Source organism: Poecilia formosa, unplaced genomic scaffold, assembly GCF_000485575.1.
Source record: "Poecilia formosa unplaced genomic scaffold, Poecilia_formosa-5.1.2 Scaffold121, whole genome shotgun sequence".
In the NCBI taxonomy this organism is placed as follows: domain Eukaryota; kingdom Metazoa; phylum Chordata; class Actinopteri; order Cyprinodontiformes; family Poeciliidae; genus Poecilia; species Poecilia formosa.
The window spans coordinates 1,751,864-1,777,340 of record NW_006800060.1 but is presented as its reverse complement, the minus strand read 5'-3'; the positions used below and the strand labels follow the sequence as shown (position 1 = coordinate 1,777,340).

At 41.5% G+C, this 25,477-nt stretch overlaps 2 long non-coding RNA genes across 2 annotated transcripts in view; both read left to right on the top strand.

Moving 5' to 3' along the window:
* The first annotated feature begins 7,494 nt into the window (after positions 1–7,494).
* LOC107837182 (uncharacterized) lies at positions 7,495–8,779 on the top strand. The gene is made up of 2 exons (XR_001663184.1): positions 7,495–7,532; positions 8,121–8,779. It is a non-coding gene; the product is annotated as an uncharacterized LOC107837182 (long non-coding RNA).
* A 2,877-nt stretch (positions 8,780–11,656) lies between these two features.
* The window catches only part of LOC103144102 (uncharacterized), a 32,155-nt gene continuing 18,334 nt past the window's right edge, over positions 11,657–25,477 (top strand). Inside the window, exon 1 of the long non-coding RNA XR_001663183.1 lies at positions 11,657–13,160. This is a non-coding gene — a long non-coding RNA (uncharacterized LOC103144102). The remainder of the gene's footprint in view (positions 13,161–25,477) is intronic.

Below are 25,477 nucleotides of genomic sequence, written 5' to 3'. Positions count from 1 at the left end.
AGAGCAGCACGATCAGCAGTTTGCTCTAAACGGAATCTAATTTGGAGCATTCCAAGGCTGCTGCCACCGAACTGGAAATGTGTTCCAGCCAGATGGGAAGACTCACAAGCCATAGTGGGAACAGACATGCCTCATAAAATCGGCAAAGCAAAACGCACAGACTGCTAAAATTTTTCCACCCAACTCAAAATTAGTTTTATCGATATCAACTAATTGATTCAGTCTCCTCAAAAGCAGTAACCCTGGCAATGAATTGTAACCAAATTCAAAGGATGTTTTCTGTATTTATCAGAATAAGCTGATTGATAATGTTTTATAGTTGCCACTTGCCTATTTTTAAGTAAACTGATATCTAGTCTATTTTTTCAGTAAAGTCACAATGAACAAAAGACAAGCATGCCAACATTTCTGTTAATGGGTCAAGAATTATCCATTTTCCGGAAGTATATTGGCATTTTAGAGCAAAATCAAGTAACTATATTATAAAAGTGCTGTTTATATCAAATATGACTTGAAAGAAATTTGACGTCATACTTTATAATGTAACCCCTTGAAAGTGGGCGTCTTTCTCTTTAAGAAACTCCTGCTCTTTGTGAAACTCTGCCTTTAGGAAGTCATCACATCATGGCTCCTCTATTAACCTTTAACAACTTTTCTGCCAGTGTTGCTCTGAGTAGTTCAGCAGTTCCACCAGGTATTTGCTAATTGCTACTGGCTAGTCTGAAGGAGCTGAGTGGAGGAGTCAAGGGGAGGGCTGCTCTATGAGGCAGAAGCTTGAAAACTGCAGCTCCACGGAGGAGCTTCATCCTTGAAGGCGGGGCTAGGTCCACTCAGGTGTTTTTCACAGCTGAATGGTTGCCATGGAGCTTAAAGGACTTCTCAAACACGCACGAAAGAAACAACAGGTATGTTTTTAATGAGAGAGTAACTTTTTAATATGATGAAAAGTTAAAAAAAAGTCAACTTTACATAATACTGCCCCTTTAACCAGAAAAAGGAAAAGTCTCTAAATCAGAATGCAACAGAAAAGTCTCCAACCAATTCTGTGGTGGCACAATTCTCGAGACCAACACAAAAATTATGATATCAAGCATGATGATTAAAAACATGCTACTCCATGACTCTGAAAGTTACTTTCTAAGTGCCAGTGGTGTAGTTTAAAATGACCAAAGTATGTGAAAAAAAGTATTAAAGGCTTTTGTATGTACAGGTTTCTTTGTTGCCTCTAGGCAAATCCCTGCAACTGCAATATTTATCCTTCAGATCGAAACTGAGGGTCAAGGTGGTTCTGTAGCTCTTATGGAGCGCCGCATAAAAGCTGGATGGATAGTTCAGAGATGACTGATGCTGGTTGGACCAGGTCTAATGCAGTCTGGCTTGTCCTGTACTGAATGTGACATTGGTTTGGTCTGCAGAATATTGATTGGGAACGGTTTTCGCCAGGCCTAGATACGGGCTGGGTGAGTGTATTGATGTTCACCATGGCACTCATTTGAGGCTCATCTTACCCCGTCTCTGCGTTTGTGAGTCTGCGCCTGTGTTTGTGTGTGAGAGGCAGGAGTGGAGCCGGAGGCTACTCGGGTGTGAAATCGTGTGACGTTTTCTCCATTGCGCTTCATTTAGCCACACATTGCCCATCTCTCATTCCTGACAAGTTTCTTAACTGCTCCAAAATGTAAGCGCCCCAGGGCGGGGTGGCGGCGCAGGCCCCGTCGCCGCACAATGACGGGAGTTTGTGTGGACGCGTGAACATGTGTCTGAGTGCTTGTGGGAGCTAAAGTGAGAGTCTAATAAAGCCGGCAGCTGCCATGGAAACCGGGGCAGAGGCTAACTCATCCTCCATGTCTCGGGACCCATCAGGGCCTCGGCCATGGTACAAACACACACATGCAGTCGTTTACCATAGGCATGGTAAATGACTGTTAGAGGGAGGTCTGTTTTACACACTCTCATACAAACAGCAGATGAAGGGCCATGAAATAAGCTGTGGCACCAGAAGCAATAGGAAAGCAAGCCGACTCTTAAATAGCCACTGAGACTCATCACACACTCATACACAAGTTTGATAAGGAAGGGGAGAGGATTACTATGGATATTGAGCATCTTAAGCTTTTCTGACTCTCACAGTCTACTCCTGGAGTATCCAAGTGTGTGTGTGTGTGTGTGTGTGTGTGTGTGTGAATGTTTTTAAAATAGGTAGATAAGAGTGACAGCGAGGCGGGGGTTGACGGCATTACAGCGGCATTCTCAATGTGACAGTTTTATTGCATTTCTAATCTCTGTGTAAACGCCAGAACGTTGGGCATACACGGCTACCGATGCATGAACACACACACACACACACACACACACACACGCACACACACACACACACACACACACACGTCATCATCCCTTCCCTCACTGTCGCTCAGACAATGAAAAGGGCAGAAGGAGCCAATCAAGCTGATCTCTAATAAGAATATTTACCTATCAGGTTGAGTGTGTGTATGTTGGTGTGTGTGTCTCTAAGGGGATGGATAGATGGTGAAGGCAGAGGAGTTGCCAAGCTTCCTCTCACATTTATAAAAATGAATTGCGGGGCATACGCTCAGGAAATAGCGCAGATCTTCACATTACGCGAGGCAGGCGATTCCCCGGTCCCGCACTTGACAAATCTCATATCCTCATGGCGGACTGATGCGCCAGCGGGGAATTAGATGATTGCATTTGAAAGCGTGATTGAAAGGGAGACGTTGTGGCGGAGGAAAGCCGGAACGCTGCTCTGGGCGTGCCCAAGGTGTCGCCAGATGAGGAAAAATGACAAAAGTTAATGCAGGCGAACAAGTTGTTTCCTTGACTTGGCTGCAGATTCCTTCGGTTGGACAACATGGTGCTTCAGTAAACCCTGTGGGGATTTGGTTGGATGTGGCCAAAGGGAATATGATTGAGATAAAAGGAAGAATGATGCTGATTGCAGAAGAGGAAATGGCAGGTTCAGAAATAAATGCTTCTGGTGTGCAAACGGCTGTGGTCACATTGTGAATTTCGTCTCTTTGGGGAAAACAAGAAAACCTAAGTGAAATATTCTAAGCACATTTCTTCATGGCAGCCACATTTTGCCTCTAGAATCTTATGTCTAACTGGCAACCAGCCATAAGAGATCACTGCTATACAGCTCATATTAAGTAAGCAGTAAAGTATTAACACCTGATGAGCAAAAGAAAAAGAAAACAGAATCCAACAAGAACTTCCAGACAACAGAACTTCCAGTGTTTCTCAACCCTGGTCCTCACCGCCCCCCTGTTCTGCATGTTTTAGATGTGCCTCTATTCCAGAACAGCTGATTCAAATGATTGCATGATCATCAAGTTCTGCAGAAGCCTGTTAATCACCCAGAGATACAATTCAGGTGTGTGGCAGAAGGGAAATACCTAAAACATGCAGGACAGGGGGGCGGTGAGGACCAGGGTTGAGAAACACTGGTATACACCGTCATCTAGGAGCCTTTTTTTTGGTACCAGAACATGGCAGAAGGTCTGTTTGTTAGGAGGAAGCTGAACTGATCCTGTTGAAGAATGTGTTCAGTTCATTGGGCTCTGTCCAGACCTCCACCTGTCTGCTCCTCCTTCTGATTTAAAGTCTGGGATATGAATCTGTCCTGACTCACTTTCAAACATGTATTCTATACATTTATTCTATATTCTATATCTCCAAGCGTAATAAACAGATGAAGACGCCTACACCACAAACAAATGAAATCTAGTTTAAATGACCGATTCTAAGTTAAGACTAAGAATGACTAGTATAGATGAATTAACAAGTTTACTAAATTAAACAAGACTCCTTAAATTTAACCGCTTATTTTGAAATGGTGGAGTTTAGAATCTACCTTAGGAGTAATTCTGAAAGACTGCTTTTGCTGTCTTTCAACATCTGTGAGGATGCATGCGTCATTGAAATGTGTGAATCACTGCCTTATGGTAGAAACTATCTGGATCAGTCAGAGTAAAAGTAATGGATGTCAAAGTCAAAGGATTGACGTAACTGACACGTATAATTAGCTGGCATTTCTTCTACCTGTGCTGCCTTGTTCCTGGTAATGTGAGAACTCCAGTGCTGCTTGATGGACTGAGAAACCAACTTTAGTGACCAACAGGCTTTGGGTTGTGGCCTTCAGGTCTGCAACAAAACAAGTTTTGGTTCAAAAATAAGTGTACAACAGACTCTTTAAAAAAAAAAAGTACTGTGATCTCCCAAATATTGAACGCATGTCAATATAAGCTGTACACACTAACTTTGAAAAGAAATAAACAAGTAGGTCACACTTGTCTATAACCTGCAGGTGTCCAGGTTGTAACATGAGATATTTACACAGAAAATTGTTCCAAGATTAAACTTTTAAATACATACTGGTAAAATGGCTGCTCACGTTTACAAAACCCATTCTGTCAGAAAACCTCCATTGATCACTACGTATCTCCATCTTCCTCCTGGGCATTAAAACCATTAAATTCGTCTCCTTCGGTGTTAGAATTGAACATCCTCACACACACTTCCCCATGCCTCTGTTCGTTGTCAGTCTTAATGTTCCTTCCGTTTCCAGGTGACGGCACAAACTCCTCTTCATCACCCGTCGGTAAAAACCCATATGCTACCCACATGGCAGTGTTCAAAGTGTGTGAAATGTAAAGCTCAATAAGATCCACACACATATGCTGGCTCTATGATCCATATTAGACTCAGCGTACACGACCAAGGAGGAGATGTTGACTCAGTACAAAAACACACGCAGAGAGGAGATGTGACCTTTTTAGAAACAGCGGAGGAGATTTTTTTCACTTTTTCAGACACATGCTGTGTACAAAAAAAGCCTCTGATGTTGTTTTTCTTGTTTTCTCTGTGGATGACCTTTAGGTTTTGGTGGATATGGTATACTGTATCCCAGTAAACAAGTCTTTAATTTACTCCAGATCCCGTCTGTAAATTAAAACCCATACGCTTACGTTCCAGCATGCATGTTCTTCCTGGGAGAGCGTGAGATGTGACAGTGCAACCATTGCCATGTTTGCTGGGATGAAGTTGGATTATTTGCTCTTGCACCTGTTTGGTAATTTAGTGGCTCCAAAACAAGCCAGCGTGTGCCGAGCTCCCGAGTGGCGCAGCTGTGGTCGTGCTATTGTAGCGCTGCATGAAATTGCACCTCTTACCTCAAACAAAAAGCTCTAAAAGCGTTTTTGTCTATTTCAGTTGGTTGAAATCCGCATGCCTCAGTCAAACTGTCACGAATTTGAACTTTTTCGTTAACTTTTTCTCAGTAAAAAAGTCCTTGGAGTCAGAACTCAATGTAAGGCTGGAAAATTAATTCACGACTGAACTTGTTGCGTCTTCCTGGATTCAGGCTTTCAGGAAAAGGCCAGCCTCAAAGCACTGCCATATAGTTGAATACTCATAAACTTAGAGTCCAGTAAAACATTACATCTGATCAGCATTATACCTCACGTATCTCATTAGATAGCAGAACATTTTATTGATGTTTACAGGAAAACGCCCCATTAAATATTCAGTTCTTTCACAATTCTTCACATGTTAAAGTCTGTTTTTTTATTTCTCCCTAAAAAAGTGATTTGATTACAGATGTGTTTTTGGTTGCCCCTTGTATTAGTTGAACAGCTAACGGTGTAGAATTGACGGAGCGTTCCTTCGTATTGCAATGCATTTCTTGCATCTTTCATCGTTTGGGCAAACTGGTCGGTGAAGCCACAGGTTGCTGGATGGTATGGAGCAGATGTCATGTGTCACAATTTCTTGGCTTTCAGGAAAACTAACCGTGTTTCCATTAAAGTTTCTTTTTCTGTACATTATGAAGTATCGCGTTAGGAAAGGTTGATGGACATTGCAAAAGTTGAAATAACTTCAGTTTCATAAAAGTTGTTGCTTTTATGAGGTGGTCATCGGCTTGAGGTGGTTATCGGCTTTTCTGAAAAAGAGTTAGTGCATTAAAAGGGAGATGGAAACATGTTTTCTGACGTAGTGAACTCCTTCCACTGGTGGATCAGTGCCTTACCAGAGGCACCAAACTCAGAGAAAATCCAAATCTCCTCCATTTTTCCTGACTTGTGGTTCGTACTAGATTGCAACCCTTACTTCCTGTGTGTTACAGCCAAACGTAGCAAGTAACTCTTTGCATAGCCCGCTTGACTGGCTCCAAACAACTAGAAAGAAAAAACTAATTCACATTTCCTTTTTTTTTTTTCTTTTAAAGTTTGCTAAAAAATCTGCATGACAGTTAAATGGAAACAGGACTACCTGCAAGTGGACATCCAAAAGCAACTAAACATTTCTCCTGACTCCCTGAAGGTTCCCTCCCTGACCGCCACTTCAGGCCTTTTACTGTGCGCATCGACAGTTAAAGGAAACACTGTGTCCTCTAAAGGCCCTGCAGACTCGTTATCAACACAATGCCGTGGCTGAAGTGTGAACACCCAGGAGTGGAGAGGAGCTATGCACAGATTGCTTTAGAGTTTGTGACAACATGAGCAGCTTTTGGCCCTTTCCTCAATCTATAAGTCAATGTTTGGCCACCAGAAATAGCTTCTGTCTGTCCCTTCATCATACTGTGCAGTTATATCCAGAACTCCATGCATGATGAAAACCAACTGCCTGATTACTTGAGCATAAAAAATTATTTTTGGATGGGAATCATGAATACAATTTATTTGTGATTGAATGTGTTTATGAAAATGATTTCCAAAAGGCTTAAAGTTGGATTATGATAATGGAAAAATAAGTTAATGAAATGGAGATAACAGGATGAAGGAAATAATGCAGGAAGGATTAAAACAACATCAGGAAAGTGACGTATAATTAAGCTTCTAATTTGTGATTGTTGCCAAACAAATCTCTCCCATGTTTTCCTCTCTACGGTATTCGTGTGAAGCCAAAAATAATCTCTTGTCTAGTTTAGACTAACTTTACTTTCATGTCTGCCCGGATGCAGGTCTGAGACTTCACTGCAGGTAAAATGGTCTCTGTTGGATTTTAGACTGATAATAATTCAACAAGCAAATATTTATGAGTCTTCGCGTAAAACAGATTGGTCCACACACACAAACAGCTGCTTTGACTTCTGTTATAAGTTACCATCCTCATGAATCAAATGTATAAATCAAGACATTAACACATAAATTACACAGCATATGAAACAATACCTCAAGCAATTCTTTTAAGATAATGGATTAAATGACATACAGATTTTGTTCAATAAGCCATTAAAACTAACCTTGGGTTGTTTATTTAAAAAAAAAAAAACATTTTAAAAAAGAAGAGTTAGCCATAAAGGCCAGTTTTCATCTGAAATCCTTCAGGGTACAATCAATATACATATAATACATTACAGTGCAATACAGGCAAATTAACAAGCCTACTCCATCAAAAAAGAGAATGATAAAAGTTTATAAAAATAGTCTTTCATTTAAAAAAAAAACACATCAGGTTACAAATAAAAAGTCATATATTGCGATGGACTGGCGACCTGAACAGGAAGGGGATAAGTGTTAGGGCTGTGTAATAATATCGATTTTGCGATATTTTCTTTCCTAGAAAAACATCGATATTCATCCGCAAGTATCGTAACATCCAACTGTCACCTTGCTCACTCACTGCTTGCTTCACCGGGAGAGTGATTAGGTCATCAGGCTTAGAGTGATTCCTTCAGATGTTAAGTGTCAAGGTTAAAAAGGTATCAAACTATTCAGAGCAGGGTACTTGGTGCACTTTATTTACTTTTCAAATGCATGTAAGCTACAGTTTGTACTGTTTCAATTAAAAGGAACATCACCACTTCTTTAATTCATTTTGTCCAGCTGTCGACTTTAAGTCTGTGTCCATGTCCACCCAGAGCCAGGTATTGTGTAGTTGGTGCTTTTAATCAGTTTTCAGTTAAATTAATTCAATCCAACTCTATAACAGTCACAAAATGTCACCAAAATTACTCTGCCCCTGTGAAATCTTTCAGAAAATCGCAAAAGTGTATTGAATTGCATCATTTGTTGAATATCACAATATATATCGTATCGTGAGCAGAATATCTTGTATCATATCGTATCATGAGATTATTGTATCACTACAGCCCTAATAAGTGTGTAAGATAATGGAAGGATGGATGGAAAAAGTCATACAGCACAAAAATTCACACAATACAAGCAATGTATAAAAAAGCAGAATAAAAATAAGAATCACATTTGGATGATTAATTTTTAAAATCAAAATTTGTGATTTCTTTCCCTTACTGCTGAGCAAAAGTGGAAATCCTAAGTGTGGACGTTTCATCAAGATCAGGAAAAGGTGGAGGTGAGGGAAGCCAATCACAAGTGAAGCACACTTACAGTCTTTAATGGATACTTAACAAAAGCTTTCAGAGCGCATTTTGCCACCTAAATTAATTGATTCCACTTAATTGCTGCTTGGCTGCCAGCTATGTAATCTCATTAAAGTGGACCCACACAACACAATGACTTGCTTTGATTGGTCGCTCTGATCTTGAAATAACTGCAAAGAATCAAAGCGTGTTGTAGTTACTGCCACGTTGATGTGTGAAAACATAGCAGCAGTCCAATTTTTCCAAGCAGTTTTCAACAATTAAATCACATTAACATTTTCAGCATGGCTTACTCTGACATTTCATAATGTCACTCTGTAGCTAAAGAGCAGATGAGCATATTCATGGCAGGCGGTGTGGGCAGTGACGCAAATGTTAAGTTCTTATGACACACTAAAAAAGAAAACAACAAAAAAAAAACTACCCTTTAACAAGAATTTTTATCAGTGTTGTACTGAGAAGCAGCTCCTATAATGAGCTCAGCAGATGTGCCGTTCCACCAGGTGTTTGCTAATTGCTGCTGGATAGTCTGAAGGTACTGAGTGGGAAGCAGTCGCTGGACAAGGCTGCTCTGTGAGGCAGAAGCTTGGAAACTTGTAGCTGCAGCTCTGAGGAGGAGTTGCGTCTAGAAGACAAAATTCTCCTTTTACAGCAGTCTGCTACCATGTTCGACCCTTGGTCTTAGCGTGATGCTCAAGAGGAGTGCGGCAAATGTCACGGTCAGACAGCCAAGACGCGGGGGCGGTTGTTTCCCGATACCATACAAAAAATAAAACTCATAAAACCGCACGCGGTTTCAGTGCCATCCCTGCCAGACTGCAGTCAGAGAAAAAATTTTGTGGGGTGTAAATGATCCGTCTTTTCAAACTAATGGAGGTATGAGGGAGTAATGTCAGCTGGACTCTTTCCTACTTCACATGTGCTGATATGACTACACTGAAATGGAGTTACCTAATAGACTGAGACAACAGTGAACTTTGTCATACAGTAACGTTCTAAGCAAATAAATAATGTAACTCGCATCACACGAGTCACATCCATAATCAACAACCAGGCCACTGGCGCAAACCACGAAGAAGAAAAAGACAGGAAGTAGTTGGAGGATTATGGCGCGGCATATCTTTTAACCCTTGTCTTTACAAATGGGGTCCAACCGACCCCACACCCGTAAAACTTGTATAATTTGTCACAGTCTTCAACGGTTGCCTCAGTCCTCGCACACACAAGGGTTAAGAACTTATCGTGTGAGAAAATTTATTCACGGATTACTTTGTGTTTCTTATATTAATGGAAACACCACAATTGCAAAATTGTGTATTTTAAAAATTTTCAAAATACAGACGGAATAAGATTTGCGCACATTCGCAATTGAAACGCAACACCTATCATGTCCATCTACCGCCTCTTCTAACCAATTCCAGGTATTGTGTCAAATGAATAATTTTTATATATATATATATATGCCTATATATAGTACACAATGGACAATAATTTGATTAAATTGTGTTGAATTATATGTAAAGACTTGCTTCAAGTACACCACTGAACTCTGATCTGCCTGAAGTGATTACATAAAAAAACATAATCACTTGTCTTGAAATACAAAGCGTTCTTTGTGGAGTTACAGTAATTAAGTTTTTAACATCTGACAACCTGGATTCTTCGCTTGATTTTCTCTCAAGCTGTGCAGTCTGAATGAGGAAAACAAAGTGTCTAAGTGAATCTCGCAGAGTACTCATCGACGAAATGATTTTGACTTTGCGAAATGACCTGAGAGACGCTAAAAAAACATTTTTTTAAAAAAAAGCACATCTGAGCTGCCACAGAGTGCCGGAGATCTTTTCTCCCTTTCCCCATTCGATTCAAGAAGTTTTCGTCTAGCCTCCTTGAACAAGTGTTCAGCTTTCCAGCTTCTTCACCCCCCTCTAAGAAGAGCCCATGCTCCATCTTGTGAAAACGTACACGCAAACACACAGGGACACACACACAGGACACAAAGACTCACTTCCATGGACACACAGTCGGTGGGAACAATAGACGTAGAGGGGACACCTGCTGGTCTAACACACCCCGTCCTCCTCCCTCCATTCTTTCTATTAAGATTCTCTGTGGGTAGTTTAGCCATGCATGTCGTCGTGAAATCCAGTGAATGATAATGAACTGGGCAAAGTGGAGAGTTTTTGTGTGTGAATGGACCGAGAAGAGGAGGAGGCTTGTTGAATCAGTCCCTCCATCCCCAGAATTCCATCCATCCATCCGGTCCTCCTCCGTTACCTCACCGCCTCCTCTTCCTCCTCCTCCTCCTCCTCCTCCTCCTTGTCGGTGGTGTGTCGGCTGGAGGGACGGCCCCCGTGCTCTGACACAACTCACACACGCAGACACACACCTCCGCGATGTGTCACTACCCATTCCACCTGCCTCTTCCCGTCATTCCCCGTTCGCCGCTCCATCTGCCCACACTTGCTGCTCTTCCCTCCCTCGGTTTTTAACCCTTATTTATTCATTTCATTTATTCTGTCCTGAGTCCTTCTTTTCACTCCTCCTTGCCCTCCATCACCACCAACCACCACACACACACTACACACGCCATGTGTCACCACCACAGAGAAGAAAGAAACATGCTCCAGTCGACAAGTGAAAGAGACGAAGAGGAAGAAGACAGCAAAGTGTGGAGCGCGTGTGGAGCCCGGCGACGCCACCGTCCGCCTCCAGCCGGAGCCTCCTTTGATGGAATATCCCGGACGGCGGCGCGCGGAAGGAGGGAGCAGAAGAAAGGAGAGGAGAGAAGATTAACGGGACTGAGAAAACGGGACAGGCAGCGATCGCCTCGAGAGGGTACGAAGACTCACAATGAAAGAAAAAAATATATATTTATGACGTTCTCTTGCCAATCATGTCTCTTTAACAACTTCGGCGCTTTCTTCTGTCGCTTTCGGCGTTCTCCATTCGGGTGTTCATCTCCCGCTCTGCAGCTGCAGCTCCAGTTTGTCCACAGGCTCTGTTTGGGACTTTGACTAATTGTGAAGCCATTTCCAGGACTTGGGCGAAGACGAGCCTTTCCTCCTCCTCCTTCTCCTCTTTTCATTCTAATTAATTCCCCCCTGTGCAGACCCTCAAAGAATCCCTCTGTCTTTCACTTTCTGTAAGTCTAACTAATTCTCCCTTCAACCCCATGTGCTGTATTCTCCGGGCTCCCCCCATCTGTCTGCCTTTGAGAGGCAAATAATTGGACGTGGAGATTGGCTTTTCTCTGCCGAAGCCAGAGGACAGAAGCACAATTACACACACACACGCACACACACACCTGGAGCGGAGTATGTGTGCAGTGGTGCTCTGTGTTGTGTATTTTATCTCAACGCTAGAGTTGAAAGTTTCTGCAGAAATGTTCTGATGTGGTTATGTGGGTTATGTTCCAAAGACGACCCAGGCGTAGTGGGTTTGCTCTGACTTTTCAAAGTTGTACGTGGTTTAAATATCGTTTTGCTTGTTTTGTGTGGCTAAAGAAGGTGAAAATCATTCTTGCATCCACATTTATGTCGGTTTCCCACTTTGACCTTTTGGTACTTTGGCAGTTTTTTTTTTATTTTTTTTTTTTTATCAGAAACAACTTTCTCACATGCAAGCAAGAAAATTCCAAGGGGAATGTTTTCCACTAAATTTGATTGTTCCATTTTTTTCTGTTTATTGTTCATACTCTTCAGTAACAAAATGTGGTTATGCGATATGGATAAATGTTACCTATCGTGTATCTGAAGGTCATGGTCTCTCATACTGCGGGAGAGCAGACAAATCCAACCAGGACTGGAACCACAATTGGTGAAAAACAAGAAATTTAAAATATATTTATGATAATTTATCTCATTAAGTGATCAAAAATAGCTAACCAAATAAATATACTGAAATATAATGCTTAGATGCGTGGGTAGAAAATGGAAATAGATTAGGAGGAAATTGAAAAATCCGGGTAATGACTGGTCAAATTGACCGGAAGTTCTATATTGTAGGTAAAATATTGCGATTAAAGGTTAAAGAAAAAATATTCGCTGGTTTTGGTAAAGAAAGTACCAATGTTTAGCTAATTAGAAAAAAAAAAAAATCAGACATCCTCTGAGATATTTGCCGCATTGGTGAAATTTCATTTTCACTCGCCAGCTTGTAAGGATTTATTTCTGCGAGTTTCCCAAGTGAACTCATCTGTTTGACTTAAAACAATGAAGAGACTTGTTGAGGCGAGGATGAAGAAGACGCAGCGGAGGTGTTGAAGTGGGAAAACCTGGGATGTCTTGCCATGCTGGCCACATGTGGCCTGTTGGAGGAGATTAGGACATGAATGGGAGGCTTTTCGCTCCGCCTCACTCGGAGGCTAGATGCCAAGTCTCAGAGACCTAACGCAAACTCACCAAAAAGAACCAATCAGATCGTCTGCTGTAGACATTTTCCTACACACAATTAACAAAATGGGGACTCTAACGTGTTCCTGGCGTATCCGGCAGTTTTGTCAGCACTCTGTTCAGAATCTCATGCCGTATAATTCAGTCTTTTCTTCTCTCCATTCTCTCCACCTTCCCACCCAACCATACATCTCCCTCCTCCTCTTCCTCATCCTCCTCACGCTCATACTCCTACTGCACAGCTCCATCGAGTCCAGCCTCACACACAAACACGCACGCATACACGCACACACACACACACACACGCACACACTTTGCTGTGAAGCGTGCACATGTGTGGGCACTCACCACAAGTGCATGTGTGAGTGTGAGGATTCAGCCGATCGGACAGACACAGCGGCGGCTTGGAGGTGAGTGTTTGTTTGTCGTCCGTTTTGTTCCACAAGTTTTCCTCCTCTGGTCTCGTTACCTCAGGAAGTTTGTGTGCGGAACTAGTGACAGCGGTGGAAGGAGTTGGCATTAGCAGTGCGGGTCAAAGGTGGCACTGGTGACATTTGGAGTAGATATGGAGCTAAGATTTTGTTGGTGTCAATTCCGTGTGTGTGTGTGTGTGTGTGTGTGTGTGTGTGTGTGCATGTGTGTGTGTGTTGGAGTTGGTGCCACAGGGTGAGCCTGGCTCAGTTAGTACGTGCTCTGGTTAAGAATGACTGACCACAGCTTGAATCTTTTTCCCCGACCAGATCGTTCCACTTGGAGCCAGCGAAGCGTCCGCCTGATTTTTCCCCACTTTCTCATCTCTTTATTCCGTCTCCAACCCCCCGTCCGTCCTGACTCTAACACATTTCACTTCAGGGACTTAATTGGAATTCCAGTTCTTAGGCCGGCTCTTGCGTGCTAATTACGAATTTTCACAGAAATGATTTATACATTAAACGATCTCTCTTCGCTTCTTTCAACCCCTATCTTTGTTGCTCTCTTTTTCACTACCCCATCCATCCCCCCCGACACACACACACACACACACGCTTGTCCGTGGCAGATTTGAAAATTTCCCGGCGGGGTTGCAGGGCGAACAGAAATAGATCTGGTTCTAAATCAGGACGAAGCGTTCGGCACATGCAGCCTTGCTATCCTCCCTCTCTCCTGCTGCTGCCAGCAGCTACTGCACTCAACATATAAGGGAATGAAAATAACAAAGTGAAAAGTTTAAAAGATTGCTTTAATGCATCGGAATTAAACAGAAGGTGGAAAAACCAATCAGCAAAGCTCGCCAAATCCTGCAGGCACGAATTCCCACAGGACAGAAAAGGACATCCTTAATGTCTAAAGCGAATTTCACCTGTAAGACAAACTGCCAATAAACATGGGATGAGCTGTGATGACTTGAAACCGATAAATCGCTTCTGAACAGTCAAACTTTGTAAAAGATTCCAGGCGGCTTAAGCCGTATGGATCGCTCCGTTTCACCTCCCGCGGACGGATTAAGAATCTCAGGCTGGAGTTGAGATACGGATCTGAAGCCGACAAGTTTCCAACCGCCCCGTCTGTCTGCCCACCTGTCTGTCTACCTGCCACATGTACGTATGACAGGCCTGATCCAGGAGCAGTGATAGGATAGGTCACAGCCCACTAGCTGCCTCAGGCAGTGCTAGATAGGCGGCGGGAAGACATGATGTGGCAGAGGGGGGAAAAAAATGAAGAATGATAGGAGAATGGGAGGGGGGTGCCAGGTTGAAGCAGTGAGTGTGTGTTCATATGTCAGACTCTGAGTTGTGACAAGACAGAGACAGATAAGTGGAATGGGGAGGGAGTTGTAGGGGTGGGATAAGATAAGCAGCACCTGAGTTTAGACAGAAAATGAAAGATAAGAACAAACAAGGAGAGGAGAGGAGAGGAGAGGAGAGGAGAGGAGAGGAGTCGGTGAAGCCCATCTCTTCTACCTAACCAGGGCTGGTGTCACAGTAAGACCTACTTGTCCTCTACACCCCAGTTTTTACTCTGTGCTCTCTATTTTTTCCTTTTCTTTTTGTTTGACAATGAACTGACAGCAAAGAACAAAAGAAGGCATAATGTATGCAAGCCCTCCTTTCCCCTGCACTCAGCAGGGAAAGGGGATGCAGCAAGGAGAACGTATGCAGTATAACGTACGGGCTGATTGCAGTCGATGCACAGCGACCGAAAGCATGAAGCAGAAGCTGCTGCACAAAGTAGCCGTTCCACTAAGGATTTGTGTGAACTGATTACAGTCTATGGGACACCGTACCTCTTAAAGAGGTGAGCAAAATGAATTACCTTCTTTTCATGACTTGTTAGAAAACACAATGGAAGGATTGAGTTTGAGTCGGCTAAACATACTTTTACGTGTAGATTTTCCTTCACCTTAAACCTAATAACTTGCTTGACCAAACATAAAAAAGCACTTATATCCACACCTAGTGACAGAAATGCAAACTGCAACTCGTGTAACACCCAGTGTCGCAGCTTTCTGTTTTGGAAGATTTGATCTGCATCAGAAGTCATATCTGACTTTACGTGTTCTGGTTGCAAAAAGACCGGTGGGATTTGCTAACTGTTGTAACGCCAACTGTTACTGACAATAAAGGACTATAAGTAAGAATAGGGATAACTGTGTCATGGTTTTCTATTTTACAGACTGAGAGAAGCATTATAAGAAGCTTGTATTGGCAATTTTTTAGATGCTGAGGTTAGGCTACTCAAAATTTTGTTGTATTTTTTGTTTTGGCAGAAGTCCAAATATATTGGATATTCTTGCTATATTTTTGATTAGAAAGTCAAAATCCACATGTGAAATCAAATGCAGCGCATCATTCGTTAGACCTGGCCGATATGGCTGAAAAACAAACCACGATACCACATGTTTCATATCAGTCGATATTGATAATTATGGATTAGGTTTTTTTTATTTTAAATATCTGAAGCTTTCTCATTTTATCCACGCTGTTACATTTTTAAGCAGTTATGAGGCAAGATGATGAAATCTGAAACTGCTGCTGGGCAAGTTACTCAACGACTTGTTGCTAGGTAACCAAAGAGCGAGTTGAGTCAGTTGATGCCACCAGTTTTGCCGTGAGAGGTTAAATGGCTAAAGTCTTTCCTCTGCCTGCGTCCCCCAGAATCCTGTGTAGTTCTGGATTGGAGTTCAGCGAATATTCTATCAGACATATCTATTGATATTGATCATGCGTCTATGGCTATATACATTGTTATGGATTTATTGTTTAGCTCTACTACAAGGGAGGCATAGACTGGATTGACAGTACACCAAGGTTTCAAATCCTCTAAAATGGTCCATAATATTATTCCTTGTGTCTACACTTACTTTAATTAGACACCATACAAAGTGTTTGAGTGTTTTATACTGCTGTATGAAGTACAGGGTGACAATGCTTTAATCAGAAACAAAACTCTTGATTCAATAAAAATATATGTAAATCAAAATCTGCCAAGTGTAAGAATAATTCTGGACCAACCTCTACATATGCCGCCTTGGCTGAGCCGATCATTTTCTTCGAGCTTCTTAGTTTCTTAGTTTGTTTTTACTCATTATTGCATCATGAGAATTTCATAGCAGCCAATGCTTACCATCAGAAAGATATTATATGTTTTTGTAACATAGTCTGTTCTGTCCTCCTTGGCTTTGATATCTTCTGCAGATCCTAATAGTATCTTTTGTGTTTGCGTCCCCAGAGAACAAAGTGTTCTACTACAAACAGAAAGTAGAAAATAAAATAAGAGTGGAAATTCATTCATTGTTTGGATCTGTACCAAATGGCACAGAGCAAAGTTAGCCCAAACCATGACATTTCATTCATTAAGTGAGCTACTACAGTTGAACAGTCGAGTTTTTCCTTCACGTTTTTTGTCATCAGTGGAGCTTATGTACAGGAAATAGGAAGAGATTAATGGTGGGAGTTAAACCCTGGAGCGCTTATGTCAAAAACTAAGATTACGTTCACAAAGCAGGCAAATGAAACTCAAACCTGATTTTTGTTTTCTTGCCCAAAAGCGACTTTTTCACTGCAGTCTGAACGACCCAATTCCGATCATTCATCCCCTCAAAGCATCCGATCTGGGCCACTTCCGTATGTGGTACTAATTTGGATATATATGTGATAGTTTTCAAAGCGTCTGTCGTCTGAACGGTCAGGTCGTTTTTTATCTGACTTTTACGTCATTGATGTGACATGCATCATAATTCTGCATGAAAATGAGCCAGACTCTGTGAATGTGAACTTAAAGAAGGACCCACTGAACAAAATGCTATTGCTTTTATAAAACAGTATTAACATATTTGAGCTTATGCTTGTCTTTTGCCTGCCCAGAAGCAGGTGTGTACATTACAAATAGCCTCAGACTGCTTGGCCAACAATCAGTGCCATAGCAACAGCACTAGGGTTGCTGTAGCTATGTCTGGTTATCGGCCCATTGTTGTCCTCCAGCATGGTAAGAATGGTTTGGTAATGTCAAATAAGAACTGATCATTCTGGTCAGCACACTGGAGAGGTAATCAGTGTGCGATACTTTATAGTTTGGTTCAGCGCCTACCAATACCAGTACTGAAACTTTTTATTTAAGTCTGATATAAAATCAAACTTTTGACCTTTTTCTTTGAATTATTTTGTTGAAATCTAGGACAGAATTTGGACCAAGTTTATAGGGGTCTACAAAATACTTTAATAACACATTAACATGAATTATATAAAACAAAGCAAATTTTGTGTATTTTTTTCCTAAATAAAGTAAAAAAAAAAAAAAAAAAAAAAAAAAAAAATATATATATATATATATATATATATATATATATATATGTATATATCTCATTTGGGAACAAGTAAAAACAAAATCTTTTTATAAGTAGAGTTGAGGTGAAATTTCAAGATGGAATCTGAAACTAAAGTATTGATCTTACCACGCCAGTATCGATCTGATTCTGATATCGATTCGGTACAAACATTGTTGGTATTTTGGATCCTCCCTGTTTCCATCCATAGTAATCAGGTTCAAACAGAACTTCAACCTGATAAACTTATAAATGATGGGATTGTTTTCCATGTAGATGCACAGAATTGTTGGCTTCTCACTTTGGCCAGCCTCCCTTATGTCTCCCTACTAGATAATTGATGGTTTCTCTCACACACNCACACACACACACACACACACACACACACACACACACACACACACACAGTCATCCTACTTGACTGATGATTTCAGCTGCGATAATTAAAGAAGCATTAGTTGTGAGTGAATAAAACAGGCATCAATCCTGCTTCCAAACTTCCAATCGTTCTGACCCCCCTCTTCCTCCAGTCATGGCTGTGGTTGTTTGTTTCTTCCTCTCCTTTCTCTTCTATTGGATTTTTTTTTTTGTTTTATTTCATCACTCTTCCCCATGCTATTCTCCTTTATCTTTTTATTCTTCTTTCTTCCGGCTCCTTTTGTCATCTTCCCCCTCCTATTTTTGTACTCATATCCTCTTCTCCTGTTTTTTTTCTTCCATCTACCCCCATTTCCTAATTTATCATTGCCTCTCCGTTCTTACACATCACCTCCTCCCCTCTGATTCCATCCTCTAGCTTCTTGTGTTCAGCATTCCCAGGAGAAGCAACAACGTTCTTAGCCGAGCTTCATGTGCACACATGGAGACATTTGGAAGCACACTTTATCTAGCACACACACACGCACTTTTTCGACACCGCAGGTGCTGCATCAAGATAAATGAGCCGTCATTAGCCAATCAGGTCAGCCGGTGGGAGGGCGATGGAATACCAAGGAGCGAGATCAGCCGGTGGAGGTCAAGCTGCTGACAGGGAGGGTGTTTGTGTGTTTCTGGGAGTGTGTTTCTATGTTACCTTGTGCCGCTGCATGCTGTGATATTGAGAGGGAGGATTCCCTGATTAGATCTGAGCTCCTACAAAGTTTTCTTCTTCTTCTGCTCCTCCTCCTCCTCACAGCCCGATCTTTCCCTTCCCTTCCTTCCGCCATTGCCGTTTCTTCTTTTGTTTTTTTTCCCCCCAGCAGCACTCCTCTGGGAAGTGGAGGAGTGCTGCAGATTGTTGCTGCTGCCATTTGATGGCCTAATTGGTATCTCCGGCCTGTTGTTTTTATCTCCTCATCAGCAGCTCGTCAAAGTGAAGAAGGCAGAGGTTGAGGAGGAATTAAAAGCTTTTCACATGTTTAGCATCTGCCTCTGAATTTCCTGCAGGGTGGAAAGGTAGACGCATGATTTGTGTTTTTCTTGGCATCATCTCAAGAGAAAAGGCAACTGAAGTTGTACAAAACAAAGTTAAACTGGCACGAGTTTGAGTAGCAGCTCGGTAATCATCCATTATCTATTGCGTGTCAAGATTGTATTAACATTGAAAAAAACACAATTGAGCCGTTTCTATTAAATAAGGAATGCAATTAAAATCACATGTGAATAACGTAGTTCATATTTGAAAACACACCACACCAACATCCTCCTCCCATTTCCTGTCGTCTTCTTTGTCTTTTCCACCAGTAGTAACAGTTGACTGTTGATCACATGACTTGTATGATGTGAAACAAGGTGCTTCCATTGCAGTTTTGCCAAACATGATAATTTCCATACGGCCAAGTTTTGTTTTGTTTTGTTTTGTTTTCCTTTTCAAAAATTGGTGCGTTTGCATTAGGTGAATTTACTTTCATACTTCTAATTTGCACAATGTCACGGTTAATGGAAATGTAGCTACAGAGACACACACGACAAACAACCCTGGACACCTAAGGACAGACATCCTAACAATCAGGTGTTTGGAATGTGGGAGGAAGTCTAGCTACCTAGAGAAAACCCACACATACACAGGGAGAACATCCGAACTTCATGCAGAAAGACCCCAGGGCAGGACTTGAACCCAGAACCAGCAAGATGGTTCTGGTTTCAAGTACCAGAACCAGCAAGAAGCTACACACATATTTGTGTTTCTCCCGATTAGTCTCCAAAACATTGGTAATGCAAATGAATGTGGCTGTTCTCACCAAACCTAAGAATAGGGAGGGCAAAGAACTAGTCCTATAAAAACTTTGAATATGATGCTCTGAATCTGCAGACCTTCAGCAACTGGCCGTCCTACATAGCACCTGAACCTTTAGCCCATCCCAAAAGTAGTGAGTCTGTGAGAGGAGAGAACCTCGTCCCTGATGCTACTGGTCAGGGACGAGGGGTTACGTATCTTAGGAATGTCTTCACAAAGAAAGGAAAAATGGAAAGGGAAAGCAATAGGTGGATTGTTGCTGCATCTGCAATGATGCAGCAACGCTGTACCAGTTTGTCGTGGTGAAGGTGTAACTCTGAATTTACTGGTCAATCTATGTTCCTATCCTCACCTATTGTCACAAATTTCAGGTAGTGACCAAAAAACAAGATTGTGGATACAGTATGTCAAAATAAGTTTCCTCCACAGGGTGTTTGGGCTCTCCTTTAAGGACAAAGTAACAAGCTTGGTCATCCAGGGGGGACTCACAGTAGAGCCGCTGCTTCTTCACGTCGAGAGGAGCTAGTGGAGCATGGCTCAGGGATCTGGTTAGGATGGACGCCTCCCTGGTGAGGTGTTCCAGGTACATCGCACCAGAAGAAGACCCACAGGAAAACCTCTTGGTCTGGGTTAGGACATGGAGGGACTATGTTTTTGGGCTGGCTTGAGAACTCCTTGGGATTCTCCCTGGAGAGTGGGCCAAAGTGGCCACGGAGAGAGAAGTCTGGGTCTCCCTGCTTGGGATGCTTCTCACACAACCTGATTCTGGATTATGAATCCATTATTATATTATAAGAGATAATGGATGGATGAAAGGGTAACTTTCGAGATTTAATGGAAATCCTAATTATTTTGTTCTTGGTTACACTGTGGGCCAAGGTAATAGATAACTGGGTTTAGGCCTGGGTTATGGTTGAAGTTTAGGTTAGGGTTGACACATTAATGGTAACCGGATATGATTAAGTGACGTAATAAGGACTGATATAAATTTTTAGTTGTGTGTGTGTGTCTGTGTTTTTGTTCAGCTATCCTATCAAGGACCTTATCTGGTATATTTACTAACCTTATAAAGACCAATGGGCCTCATATGGACCAAAGCCCGGTGCTTGGTAGACCCCCTTGTTTAGGGTGTGAATTAGATGTTGGTTAAGTTCAGATATACTAGTTAAGGTTATGTACTAGAGGTAAGGTGTGAATTAAGTTTAGGTCAGGTTTAGTGTTAGGCATGTACTGTTAATTATTAGGTGTAGGGTAAAAGTCAGGGTTGGGCTGTAGAAATGAATAAAAAATGAATGGAAGTCAATCCAAAGTCCTCGTGAAGATAGAAAGACGTGCTTGTGTGTGTGAGAGAGAGTTCAGTAGGCTTTCAGGATGGCTGCAGGCTTTCTTTGATCACTAATCCTTCCTCTGGCCTGACTTTCTGTCCCTTACACATTTTTCCGTCTGACCATCTTTGTGTTTTCCTCTCATCTCCACTCCAGCGCTCGCCTCATGCGTCCCATTGCCATGTCTGCATAGAGAGCAGCTTAGAGGCGGATATCTAGGGCAGGGTGTCCTCTCTCTCCGTTTTTCTGACTCTGTTTCTTTCTCATTCTTTCATATGCCCCTACTTTAATGTTGTTGGATTTTTTCTTCTTGCATTTAGAATGTCAAGCTTTTCAAATACAAACACTGAGTCTTTGTGTGTTTTAGTTCACTGATTTAATCCTGTGAGCTAGAACACTTTTCCACCACCATCTACATGCAAAGTAGGTACAGGCACAGAGTTAGAGTTTGAAATGCTTCCTCACTTATAGGATATATTGCTTTAGATAAGACTACAGTTACCTAAAAATATTCATTCTGTTTGGAGGAGAAAATCAGTGTTTAGGACCAAAACATTCGCAAAAATGTGAAATAAGTTATTTATTCCTATAAGCAGAATAACCTATAAGAAGAAGATTGAGTTTGTCAAAGATGCCAGTTGTCTTTAACAGAAAAATAGATTATCATGAGGATCACTAAATCCTTGTGAGAGAAACTAATTACCTTCCTCATGTTCTGAGCTGAGTGTAACAGGATCCATGAGTAGATCTAACAGTAGACTTTATTTGGAAAATATTTATTTTAGATGTAAAAACAATACAGCAGTTATACTGTAGGATATTTAGCTTAAATATTGTCACCCATACATCACCATGTTGTTCGCGCTGCAGTGCATTCTGGGTAAATGACACGTAATGGTCCAGCTGCCTGGCTCCGTCCAGCCAAAACAATAAGTAACATTATTAAGCCTTTTGAAATTGAACCAGATCTCATTGAAATCAACAAGAATGTAGAAATCACAAGAGGTGATGAAGGTGAGGAGAAGGTGAGATACACAACACAAACGGCTAACTCTTTCAACACCATAAAGCTCCTGTTGACCAACCGGAGAATGTTTCAATACGTTAAATATAGTTCAGATGTGAATTGCAAAAGCATTGTGAAAGAACAAGTAAAGGATTTGGATGATGAAGTGAAGCAGTGGTTGGCAGGTAGAACTAAGAACAAGTGGAGTGGTGATGTTGGACTGATTTCTCATGTGTGTATGGAGGAAGTTAGAGATGCGTGTGTGTGTGTTGGAGACAAGCACAAAGCAGAGGCCTGTGGAGAAGAGAGAAAGCTCCTGTGTGTTACAGAGTCAATAGGCTCTTTGTTTGCTGGGCCTGGGAGACAGTTAGCCATTAGAACAGACTGGGACTCCACCATACTGAGCCTCACCTGAATATAACCGCACCTGATGAAACGTCTTGCATACAAAACAGTGACAGAATGTCAGAGATTATTTCCAACCATATTTCCCGTTTGGATGCACAGTTTTGTACTCGGAACCTTTGGAGGATCAGGGCTGCTGGTTTAGTTGTGGCCTTCAGTTAACCTGAGATTGTGGGGGAGGGTGGCGCCGGACAGTGTACCTGAGAACTGGACAGAGGGCATTCTGTGTTGGACAAGGGAGAGAGCAGTAGCGAGAAGGAGTCGGGAAAACAGAAAATGGGAGGAGTGGAAGACAAAATGAGGTGGAGGTGGGGGCTGGGGGGCAGGAATGCAGCCTGTACAGGTAAAAGCTTTGTCCGGGTACCAAAAAACTAGCAAAGAATTCCTGGATCTGCACCGGTTTCAGTGTTCACGTAATGGTACGGAGAGTGAAACTCGGAACAAAAGAAGGATGCGGAGGTTGGGAAATCACCAGTAGATAGACTTCTGCACCACAGCCAGAGGATGGGAACTGGGAACAGTTTGGAATAGTTGGAACAAGATGTAAGTAAGACCACAACATTTTCTGAGCTCTTCTGCTTTAAAGTACTCTGAACATTCTTTAGGTTGTAATGGTCCTCTTCTCAGCTGTACAACTGCATTTAACTATCTAAATATCAGGATAGCAAATATTTTTTAATTATTTGAAAACTTACAAAGAAGATGGAGAATGTAGAGAAGGCTTAGTGGTAGATGTTTCTCAGAGACAAATTATGCTGCAGTACAAGAAGTCAGATACGCGTTAGTAAAAATTTCTTAAACAAGATTTCTTTGTCCGTTAATATCAAACTTCACATTTTCACTCCTATTTGTTCATGTTGGGCCCCATGCCTGGTTCCTCTTCCACTAAGGCAGCCACCACTCAACTGTTGGTGCAGAACGGAGAAAACACAGCAAGTTACGCTATGCGTCCTCGCGACTGGTTGACTCAACATTATCAGCTTTATGTCACATACAAAACAGTACAATACGAACGCTGTTTCCTGCCGAGCGACTTCGTAACGTACAGATATGTCCATTTTGAGTCCTTGGACCTCCGAGAAATGAAGCATGTCCAAGTATGACGGTGACAACCTAACACTGTTGCTGCACGTTACATAAGTTATTGCCAGCTGATGTACCAACCTTTCATAGCTGGCATGGAGAAGTCGAGAAGCTAAAGTCTTTCCTCTGTCTGCATTCCTAAGAGTGAAGTTGTCAAAATTCTACCGGACGTATTTTTGTTGATATTGATCATATCTCAATCACAGTAGATATCTACGACATATCTTTCAATTTCCTTGAATTTGAAAGAATTCAAGGAATGAAAAGGCAGAGAACATATTTGAGAATCGACGTTAGAATATAAGGGAAGCAGAGCAGTAGCAGTCAGCCAGGAGACAGACGAGCATAAAAACACAGCAAGGAACAGGGAAGTTTGTGGTGAGACAGCACCGATTTCCTTTCCGATCAAATACTGAGTAAAATTGAAGCTGATATCGGCGATACCGATCCGATACTTTGTGCAAACACTTAATTTATCTGTTAAATCTTGGCTTCATAAAATACAAGACATTACTGTAATGAATTCATTTCAAACACAGAATTACATTGAAGTAACAGCCTCATTTGCTATGGCTAGGTTACTCAAGAACAGCAGAAAATCATACAAAATATATGAAAATAGTGTTGCAAACAAAAAGAAAATAGCAAAGTAATAACCCTACTGAAATAAATCCTTGTTTAATTATTAAGACCTACTGTAAAATAAAAACCATCCTTATAAGGTGGAAGAAAAAGTAGTTCCCATCCATCCTGTCTCATTTAGGCAAGATCTCTATAATTAAGTTACTTTCTAACAAGCTATTAAGATACATTATCTCAAATAACTTAAGTATTAAAAGTATTGATGTTTTGTTTTGATCTTCATAAAGCTTACAGGTCTGATATTGGAAGTATTGATATTTCAGTATCAATCTGCACATGACTACAAGGAACACAATGGAGGTAAAAAGAAAGAACACAAAATTTAGAGAATCATCTATGCTATCCTTCTGCAAGCCATGGAAGCCTACATCAAAAGGCAGGTCGTAACTTTGAATAATGGAAAAAGCTCTGGGTGTAAAGTCTCTGGAGTGTTGACCACTGGGATCGGCATTAGGATTCTGTCACTGAAACTGAAAGGCACAACGCTAAGCTTATCTATGCTTTACGCACGGACACACACAATACGCACACGCTCGCATGCCTGCGCGCGTTCCTGCAAACACTGATCGCCTTATCTCCTCGTCCAAACAAGAAGATAACAAATAAGGCACATTGTCTGTTTCCACAGTGGATCTCGATAAGACTCAAATCAGCTTAAATGCTCACAAACACACACCCATGCATATAATCACATAAAGGGAGGCAGAGTGTGTATTCACAGGAAGCAGGCTGAAAAAACTGGGATTTAAAACAGGGATAGATGACTTTGACAGTCATCCTACCAGCTCCAAACTCTTTGAGTGCTCGTCTTTCATTCTTAAACCCTTCATCTCTGCTTGTCTTTCCAGGCCTTTGACTCTCAAATCCCCATGTTTGTTAACGAGCTGCCTCCTGAAATATAGAAACTCACCTTTTCTTTTCATCTAAAACAACATATTCTGATACAGCAGATTAGTTTTTTTGTTGTTTTTTTTTTTAAATCTGCACTGTTGTTCTTTGTGATTAAGGTGATGTGCTTCCTAAGTATTTCAGGACTGAAGATATCTGCTTTATAGTTTATCTTAAATTTAAGAAAAATCAACAAAAAAAATTGATACATTGCTGGCAAGGAGTGGCAAAAAAGTGAAATGTTTGCTTTTTTATTTAATGAGATTAATAAGAATGATACAACAAAACTACTTTAGTCCTTTTTACTACAAAAGCTAATTCTACTTTTATAGCAACAATTCATAGAATTAGGTGAGACTTTC